Source organism: Corvus cornix, chromosome 2, assembly GCF_000738735.6.
Source record: "Corvus cornix cornix isolate S_Up_H32 chromosome 2, ASM73873v5, whole genome shotgun sequence".
In the NCBI taxonomy this organism is placed as follows: Eukaryota; Metazoa; Chordata; class Aves; order Passeriformes; family Corvidae; genus Corvus; species Corvus cornix.
In genome coordinates, this window is record NC_046333.1 from 125,777,864 (window position 1) to 125,788,378 (window position 10,515).

At 38.9% G+C, this 10,515-nt stretch overlaps 1 long non-coding RNA gene across 1 annotated transcript; it reads left to right on the plus strand.

The window, feature by feature from the left end:
• Positions 1-3,968: 3,968 nt before the first annotated feature.
• On the plus strand, positions 3,969-9,982 carry LOC109145310. Its single transcript, XR_002046626.3, has 2 exons — positions 3,969-4,467; positions 6,939-9,982. It is a non-coding gene; the product is annotated as an uncharacterized LOC109145310 (long non-coding RNA).
• The last annotated feature ends 533 nt before the right edge of the window (positions 9,983-10,515 follow it).

Consider the following 10,515-nt stretch of genomic DNA (forward strand, 5'->3'; position numbering starts at 1 on the left):
AATGGTAAAATACTGGTTGAAAGAACCAGAACTTTCTATCACTAACATAACAGGTAGTTTCTCTTACAGGTAATCAAGTTTTCTCTTATAGGTAAATAAAGAACAGGAAGCAGGACACCCACCCAATCTAGAGGGGAAGTGAACTACCCTTCAGAGACATCCAAAGCCAGGAGAGATGCTGACAAACTCTGCTTCTCCTACACTATTTATACAGCCTGACAGAATGAGTCACATTATGCTACTTTTTAATAGCTTTCTCACCTTCCTGAAATGAATTACATGCTTGCAGAGTTTAGACGGTAAACTAGGAGTCATAGCTATCATTAATAGCTTTGCAGGATCCTTAGCGTTCAGTACTCATGAATCAGCTGTAATATATTGTGACAAATAATCTGTCCAGAGGGACATCAGCATTGCATCTGAAGTACAACCCAGGCTAATCCTATGAAATCAGCTTTGATACAGTCTGTAAAGTTAGGTCTTGCTATATCTCTCTGAATCAGGGTAAGATTCGGTTGGTTCTTCCTGATAAAGAAAATTTTAAGCAGCTTTTTCAGAAGTACTTCAATGCTTTGGTGTGAGTATTTTAAAACTGATGTTTTCCCCACTCTTTCTATTAGCTACCTACACATCATTACATCAAAACCTCACCTAAAGCATGGGCATGATGGAGGGTATTCTTTTGAACACAATATTCCAAGATTTCTTAGTGGTTTTGAAGGTTTCAGCTGAATCAATTTTTTTGTAACCAACTTATGCGATAGATTTTTTTTCCATTACAAAAGCTGGCATTAAAAGACCGTGGGATGATGTGAGGAGCTTTTGCAGCACTAAGCTAAATCTGTAAGGTAACAGCCTGAAACAACTGCAGATTACAGAAAATAGCCCCAGAAGGGGCTCGGAGAAGTCATCTACATAGTGTGCATGCTGAAGCTCATTTAGCACTCAGATTTATTCTGAGAAATGCTCATTTATCCTCCTCTTACAAACTTCCCATAGCACTGGGGAAAGCTATAGATTAACAGCTTTCACCTACCAGTGGAAACCAGAAGTGGTAAAGGCCAGAAATTGTGGTGCTGACCAGAGAGCAGGTGTTTTTAGCTTTTTTTTTTGCTGTTGGATGGACCTTCAAATCTGTATAGAAGGGAGCCAAAATTAATGTGTGTAAGTTCTTGCCTTTCATTTACTAATGTTAGAGCTGTTGTGTTTCAATACCACAGAAATTTGAGTGCTCTAAAAACCTCATATGGAAACCTCATGTGACCCTTTGGTTAGTGCAACGTTTTCCAACCAAACCTCCATAGTTCACCTACCAATGAAGAAAGAAATACCAAAAAGAAGGTTTATAGCCTGTCAAATGCAAGTTTTACAATACAGCTTTTATATTTAAGGTACATTTATGCTTCTTGCTGCAGTAATACAAATGATGATGATGTGATTTAATGGGCTGTTAGCACAATAATGCTCTGTGCTTTAAAAGTGACACAAATTTCCTCCATTTGGAAGTCATCAACGTCTTTAAAGGCAATGAGATGTGTTCTTCAATTATGTATTTGCCTATTGTCTGATGGTGAATTTAGAATTTTATGGATTTCAAATATATTTTTTCTGACAGCTTTAATTGTTGACTTCCTTTAGCCAGCACCTGATAAATCTATACCAGGGGTTGATACAGACATCTTATACGGTTGAAAATGGCATTTAGCAGTTTGTGTCAAACAGATAGATAGATGTGTTCAGAACCTGAGCTTTCTTTAACAGGCAATATGATGCTGATAAACTGTGTTCCTTCCACAAATGGGCCATTACAAGAGTTAAAGTATGAAAACCAAATCTCTATACATAGGTGCTAAAGAGTTAGGGGTAAGTATAAGGTGTGGAAACAGCTGGCTGAATACAGATTGGGTGTTACCTCGGTGAAATCAACATAGACTTTGCAGTAGTTTAAAACAAAGCCTTGTGATTTGGTTTAAAACAGAGGGTTTCTTTACAGGAGGAAGCAGATCTCCTAACATGCAGGGAGAAGTTTGTCTCACTCTGTAGTATTATGTACAGACGAATTTCTTCTGCCTATATTTTATTTTGGAGTCAGATCAATAAACAAATCCATTTAGAGCCCCGCATCTGTTGCATGTCTTCTCCTCAGGGGGTTGATGCAGCCTTGGGAGAGGCCTGATGGAGCACCTTCTGCACATCCTAAGCACTGCATCTCCTGTGGGATGTGAGGTGCTCATGCTGGGCCTAGGGAGGAGAAACCCATTTCTCCTGTCCCAGAGGAGAGCCAGCTGTGCTGCCTGACCAGGAAGTCTGGTTGGGATGGCTAAACCAGGACAGTTCAGGTATTACTCAGAAGAATGGCATCAAGATACTTATGACAGTACTTTTGAAGTAAGATCAGAAGACACAGGTCTCTATCTGGCAAACACTGTGTCACCCCCTTTCTGCAGGTTTGGGCAGAGGACTGGTGAATTCATTTGCTTTGGGATAGTTTGACAAAGGATCAGTTGCTTTCATCCAGCCAAGGCAGTACTTTCCACCACCAGGGTGTGGCATTATTGGTGTATCCTATTCTGTCAGGGAACAGGCTGAAGCTGTCTAAATATTTGTTACAAAACATAAACTAAAGCTTTAACTGCAGGAGAACTATTAATAGCCTTTTTGTTTCAGAGGCTAAAGCAGTATATTTATGGCGCTCATGGACTACTAGCTTGTGCTGGTTTCAGCTGGGATAGAGCTAATCTTCACCGTGACTGGTGTGGGGCTGTGTTTTGGATTTGTGTGGAACACAGGGCTGATAATATAGAGATTCTTTTGTTATTGCTGAGCAGGGCTTGCACAGAGCAAAGGCCCCTTCTGCTGCTCATAATGCCACGCTGGCAGGGAAGTTGGGGGTGCATGGGAGGTTGGGAGGAGACACAGCCAGGACAGGTGACCCCAACCGACCAAAAGGGATGTTCCAAACCATGTGGCATCATGCTCAGTATATAAAGTGGAGGGAAGAAGGGGGAAGGGGGAAACGTTTGCAGCAACGGTATTTGTCTTCCCAGGTGACCATTCCACGGATGAGGCCCTACTGTGCTGGAGATGGCTGAACTCTTGCCTGCCCGTGGGAAGCAGTGAATGAAGTCCTTGCTTTGCTTTGCTTGGGTGCAAAGCTTTTGCTTTCCCTGTTAAACTATCTTCATCTCAACCCATGCATTTTTAGCTTTTACCTTTCTGATTCTCTCCCCACTCCTGCTGTGGGGGAGGGGGTGAGTGGCTGTGTGGGCCTTGGTTGCTGGCCGGGGTTAAACAACAACAGTCCTTTTTGGTGGCCAGTGTGGGTTGTGAAGGGTTTGAGAAAATGATAGGTTTGATTGGGATGTGCTAGACTGAATCTAGATCTGTTAGTAGTTAATTAGTAATGAGCAGGGTTCTGTGATTGCTATGCAGCTTACTTTCTCAGGAAAGGGTATACTGGAATCTAGTGCTCATTAGTGTCCACTTTCTGCTTTAGATTTTGCTTTAGCTTTTTGCTAGGATTAGCTAAACCTAACGGAGCCTGTGTCCCCGTGTGTCTCTGTCACCTGGCACTGTTAGTGAGGCAATGAAACAAATCTACTCTTTGCATTTCCGCTGTGGTTTGGTGGTCACCCTGGTTACCTGTATGTGTTGATTCACATATAGCGAAACTCACTGTCATGGGAATTGCATGAATCGATTCCCATTCAATTCAGCAGAAGTTGAGTTGATGTGTCCTGGAGCCAGGCTGTGGAAAACCCCACGAGAGACAGCCTGTATACCCAACCTGTCACAAAAGACTGATTCACAAGATTTAAATTAAAAGCTTAATTTTCAAGTTATGTATAAGGAGTCAGTTATTTAAATAATACCCTAACAAAATTAATACTGTAAGGATTTATAATTACAGCCACCTTTTATAAATTTTAAAGGCAGAGAGGCACTGACAAAATATTCACAATGTTTCTGCACTTCACTGGTTTACAAAGAATGTTGCTAGTAGGCAGACTAGTGGGGCAAGGAAACACAATTGCTTACAACAGCCAAGCAGGTGTGCTTAATTTTTAAGCCTGCCAGCCCTGACATAAATTTCTTTAATTTTTTCTGAAATCCTCTTGTATGTCTAATTATCTTGTGTAGTCTCACAGGATGGATTTGATAAGGAAAAACATGAACTATTAATTTTTGTCTTGGGGTCTTAAAATAGCCAGTTAAGCTTGTACTAAGAGAAAAATGATATAAATATTCTGTGCCAGAATACAATGCTCTGTGTCTCATTAGCATTCAGTTTATATATTCCCTCCAACCATAACCATTCCATGATTCTATGATTGTATATACTGTGCCTTCTAGCAGCCTTCGAGTTTTCAAACCGAGAGGAAACTGACCTTTACAGGAGTACAGGGTGTACGAAAATGCTGGGATAACTGACCTCCCTATCAGCAGTTTGCTATCAGCTTTTGCAAGGTATGTTTAAGATATATTTATCTATAAAATTATGTACTTTCAAAAATTTAGAGATAAACAGACAACATGGTACATGACAGAAACACTGTAGCTGGTTCACCTAAGGGGTGTGAGGATAGTTTGTAGATCAAAAAATATGCCAGCCTTTCTAGTAAAATTCTTTTGAGATGCAGCACAACACAAGCCAAGGTTATATGGTTAGAAGATATATTTTCTTCTAAAGTTCTTATAGCAAAAAGATAAAAGCAGCAGCAAAACCCCAAGGAAATCATGCCTCTTATGATTATATACCTAATACTGGCAATCAGATAAACCTCTAGTTGGGACAAGATATGGGTTTTTTTGTTTGTTTATTTATTGCTCTAAGTCATAACTGCTAGTCATTGCTAATTTACATCAAGACCTAACTGATAAAAGAAGTTTCATTATGACAATAATTTGAAGTATTAAAAAATGTCCAGTTGTGTTGCTAAAATGCTTATTTCATTGTTCTGGTCAAACACGAGCTTCCAGTTACCCAGTCTGATGACCTAGTGTGAAACACGACCTGATCATCTTCAATAACCACCATATAGATAGCAAAAATGCAAACAGCCTCAGGGATAAAGACAATGCTATCGTAGAAATTAAACTTTTCTATTCTATAACAGTAACTGTGAGATTGTTTTATTAAAATCTCAGGTTTGTTTTTGATTTTTTTTTTCTATTTTATCATGAATTGTGAAATACACGTTTATGAATTCTAGTAATGTCAGTCATTTCAGGGACAAGAAGAAAGGATGCTGAAAGGAAGCAATAAATTCCAGGGAATTAGTGGAGAAAACAGCAGAAAATAAAGATGAAAAAGAATGGGTGATGGGGAGAGAAAGTATTGCACACGAGTTTTAGGAAGAGGAAAGTGAGATTGGTCATGACAGTGCAATGGCAGAAAAAAGTGACTTATGAGTTAGTACTAAGAGAAATCTGTGATGTTACCAGAATGAGGAAATGAAAAATGTGTGAAATTTAAATGAGAGCTGGTGGGATGTCTGGTCTTACCTGAGTCAGAAGATCCATCATGTAGTACTGCCAATGTTTTGTCAAGTATTCCCTACACAGGAGTGCCTGGGCAGTTGAGAGCAATAAGTGGCAGGAATTTGTGTGTCAGGAAATGAATTTTAAGGGAAGAATGGGATCTTAATTTGACTGATTTGATTGCCTGGACCTACCTCTTTCTCCGTTCTGTGAAACTAGAAAGTGTTCTCCCTGGACAGAGGTAATTTATAAAACAATGCTTTGTGTCCCTTCCTATATTGTGTACATAAAAAGAAATTAAAATTAAGAATGATAGAGAGGGAAAATGGATCTGAGTTAGAGCTAGAAGAATGTGTGTTTGCAGGAGTATGGTTAGAGATATATAATGTATTGTCTAGAAATTTGGAAATTCTGCTTGTAGTTGCAGAACAAAGTTGCATTGATCTAACAGTTATGTAGCTCTCTGGAATATTCTTGGATTTACGTTCAACCAGATTTATTGCTTTTGTGTCATAAAAACAATAAACTGAGCATCCTTTACGACACCTTTTCCAACTTAGTGTATCATGTAATGCAGAAGTACCAGTGAGTCCTGTCTGTATCTCTTTAATAAGTTGCAATTTAAGCAGGTTCCTCCATACAAAATGAATATTTAATAATAAAAATATGGTTCTGTTCAAAGTTCCAGCAGGAAAAGGTAACATTCTTAGGGGGTTTTATCAATTGTTTGGATCAGGGAACAAACTGATTACTTAAAGGGTTATTTTTATTTTCTTTGTAAACACGTGTTGCCATTTCTAAAAGAAAAAAGTAGAAGAAACATCTTGATTTAAACAAAGCAAAGAAGCTTTCTATGTGGGTTTTCTCTTCTTTATACTAAGTGTATTTCTTTCAAGTGGCTGAAATCAGTATTGCTTACTTGTGCAAACTGGAGCTAAGATCCCAACTTAATTTACAGAATCTCAGAATCATCAAGATTGGAAGAAATCTTCAAGGTCATGTTGTCCAACAGTCAGCCTAGTTCCACCATAATCACTCCTAAACCACACCCCCAAGTGCCACATCCAGACACCTCTCGAACAGTTCCAGAGACAGTGACTCCACCACTTCCCTGCGCAACTTATTCCAATGCCTAACCACTCCTACAGTGAAGAAAAAGGAAAAGGGACTGACAACTCTTAAATAGCCATGGAATGTGTTATTCGTACCAGTGGGAATGCACAGGGAGATAGCGGATATTTGTATAATCTGGTGTTGGAAACTTTGCTCAGTCAAAAGGGGAATACATTTGCATACCCTTTAGAAATGTAGCAAACCACTAAAACATACATAAATTAAATGGATTCTTCATATTCATAGGCTCCCTGCATGATGTTAGATTGTTAAGTTTTCATGGTTTATTTTGTTACTTTTAATGATGCTATTAATCATACCTTCTCATTTTCTTTCACTGCCAGGATTTGACAAGGATTTTCTTTCACCTTGAAAAAGTGCCTGTTCTGAGGAGTTTCTTCTCAGCACTCCTGTACACACAGCACACCCTGCTGAGTGAAGGCAGCTTGTCTTCTGCACCGCACTTCTTTCTGAAAGATGGGTTCTTAGTAGTGAAAGATCATAAACAAATGTGTCTTTCAAATTGTTTTTCCACTTGAAGCCTTTATGATTCCATCAAAGAGGAAACTGAGCTAACTCAATAAGCAATGGACTGTAAGGCCATAAACGGATACATTGTTAATTTTTATTGCTGAAGTTTCTTCCTCTGACTCTAGTTCAAAATGCAATTCATATCTTATAATGATGAAGATGATTTTTTTATGTTTGCAACAGTAAATCCTTCTGACATTCTACTTAATATTTTTTGTTGAGATGTGTTGGCCATAGCAAGCAACAAGGCAGGGAGCATAGTAACGTCTCCATCTGAACAAATGGAGACCAAACAAGTTACAAATGGAGCTGCAAGTTGTTGGCCAGGGCTAACAGAGCACCTGGCCGGCTGCTCCGGGAACCTGCTCTAGAAAAGCCTTGGAAGAACAGATTTAGATGTGTGGTGAAGAAGGATGCAAGGGTATGAAAGCAGGAAAATTTTTTTTTGTGATGGGTGCTCAATAGCCAGCTAAGCAAATACCTAAACTTTGTCGATCTCTTGTGTCCCATAGCATTTTAGAGTGTTGTAATTGTGGACTGAGAGTCTCTAAGGGGCCTTAGAGACTGAGCTCTGGAGGAAAAGCTTCTCAATAGGTGGCAGAAGTTCAAGTTGTAGGGATAATTTCTCTCTGCTTGTTCAGATGCTTCTATACTTTGTTTAATAGCACACTGTAATTTTAATGTTTGTTTCACCTCCAAGCCCTAATTTCTCATGTTTTTTGATTACCTAGCTGAACGAGACCCCAGTCTTGACTAGGTTCTGCCATGATCCATCTGGCAAATATAAAACCCCGTTTAAAGGTTATCAAGGTACTGATTTTGCAGACTCCATTCACAATGTGGTTTGTTAAATAGCTCCGAATACAAAAACACAATCTGCTTCACCAGATTGTGTTTTTGGTCCTTCAGGTCCATTATTCTACTTCCAGCAGTCTCTTTGTCTAATGCTTCAGCAGAAGGGAGAGGAAAAACATGACATATCTTGCCAACAGTATGAGGGTTTTTATAATGGGAAAATTCTGTTTTTAATCCTATGTCATCAGCTCCTGCCCATTATACACATTTTCCCCATCAGAAGAACTTTTTTTTTTTTAATGAAAATGACCACTTTCTTTTAAAGTCCAATGAAAGACTGTAATCCTGGCAGAAAAAAATTCACTGACCATCAGAAAACTGCCTGAAGAAATCTTCTCTCTTTTCCTTCAAAATTACTTATATACAGTGTTCTACTTCCTATAGATAATATGTATTTGATGTTAACACAGATACTGTGGACATCTAACCATCCTTTGAAGGTACCGTTATAAATCAGAGAGAACTCAGTTTATCCCTAAGGTTAGCTTAGATTGATTTAGTCCGTTTTACTCTGATATGGTCCCTGACTTGCAGACTTTGTTGTAAATTGGACAATATTCCTCAATGAAATGAGTGTATGAAGTAAAAATAGGCACATCTATGCTGCATTTTCTTGTGGCTGTGGAAGATTATTCAAACTTGTTCATCCAGGTAGTCAACATTACAGTTTTTCAGGATTTGGAGTCCATAAAGTTCTTCCTTGGCCCACCACCAGTGACAGATCTAATGAGGGATGAACAGAGATTTAACGTTTGAGTGCTACAATGGTCATTGTAGTCTCACAGCTAGACCTTTAAAAGCTTTGGTCAGTCATTGCCTAACACTCAGAGCATTTATGGGCTCTGGCTGCATTCCTGCCAGCGCTGTTCCCTGGCAACCTAAATCAGGAGTTTGTACCCTGGTGGTTCTATATTGGAGTTCACTCACTGTGTATCCACTTTCCTGCTTGTTGGTGTGATAATCTGATAGTTTGCCATGTGGCTTTTCAGCCTAAAGAAGGAGGAAGCAGAGTTTTCCTTCCCTCACCCCTTTACAGTTTGAGAAATTGCACGGGACACATTACACAGATAAAATGCTATCTTGTCTGTGGAGACTTGGAACTTCCAACAGTTGGGGTCCTCTGTCACATGCCTGAATGAAAATATTAATAAATTCTGGGCATCAGAATTTTTCTTTTTCTCCCCATCTTTTAGGCTTCTGTGTTGAACAGGTTGCTCAGGTGCTCTACCTGGGTCTGTAACATGTCAAAACAACTCAGCTGAGAATATTACAAAGCTGAGTTTGTGGCACTCAGGTTCCTAGGTGTGTTTCTTCTTAAGAAGGAAACTTTTAATGTGGTCACAAAAATATACGCTGAGTGCACGTCATCTGACTTTTAAAAGGTTTACTTAGGTCATAAGACAGCAGTAGGGTAGTATTGGGCCTCAAGACATCATTCACCCTTGCTTACTTGTACATCTGAGACTGGAAGGCAATGCAGTTTAAGCTCTGTTTTCTGTGTGACTCAGATTTCCTTTTGGTCCTTGCTTATGATGCTGAATTGATTTCTTGCCTTTTTTCTTTCATATATTCTCTGTATTCTTTGCACATATATTTGTAAGTCTATTATTGTATTCAAGCTAGCTCCAGTACTTTTTCTTACCCTACCTGATAGGCAGAAAAACAAAACACATTCCAAAGGGTTCCAAGCTGGGGGTCCGAGGCTCCTATCCTATCTTGGTTTTTCCTGTCAACCAAGGTTGAGACCAGCTCTTTGAGATATATTCTTATAAACAAAGTTCAGTTCCCATCTGAGGGGGGAAGATTTAGAAGGGGCTTGAACCAAGGGGGAATTACCTCACCAATTAAAATTCTAGTTGGTGATTCTTGTCAAATATGCTAATTTGCAAAACCTATAAAAATTGTATACTCATTATGCTGTGTGTGCATCTTCAGCATTTTCCACCTGGTGAACTGTGCACCTAAGGATCTTTATAAAGGCAACCCCTTTTTATCACCCTAACTGTGTCTGGCTCGTAATTTTAGGACCAACGAAAAAGGCATCACTTCATTTAGACCAGCAAATGTGTGATTGGTAACAGCATGGTCATAACACCTCAGTTTCAAATGAGTAACTTCTGTTATTCACTGAATTCAGCATAGTGTTTTGTCAAATTCGTGATGGAAAGTTTCCAGGGCTGGGTTGATTTCTTTCAGAGCAAACACTGGGATACTAATGTTCTAATATCTTCCTCACTGTATAGTTTTACAAACACTGGAATAGATTGATATTAAAGATGCAGTTCAAATGAGAAAACTGCAAAGTTTGCCAAATTTAGTTTGCCAGGTGTACAGATGCAGTGAAATTATTGCTTAAAATTTAAAATGGATTTCTCATACTTTATGAAAGTTTACTGAACTTGTGTATTCTTAAGAATACTTCTTCAGAAAGTATTTAAAATTGCATTTAACCAGTTTAATAGATAGTTGTTTTCTGCTAAAATAGCTGTTTTTTATAAAGGCATACAGATGTTGGTTTTCTCTCTTAGTCAGTTT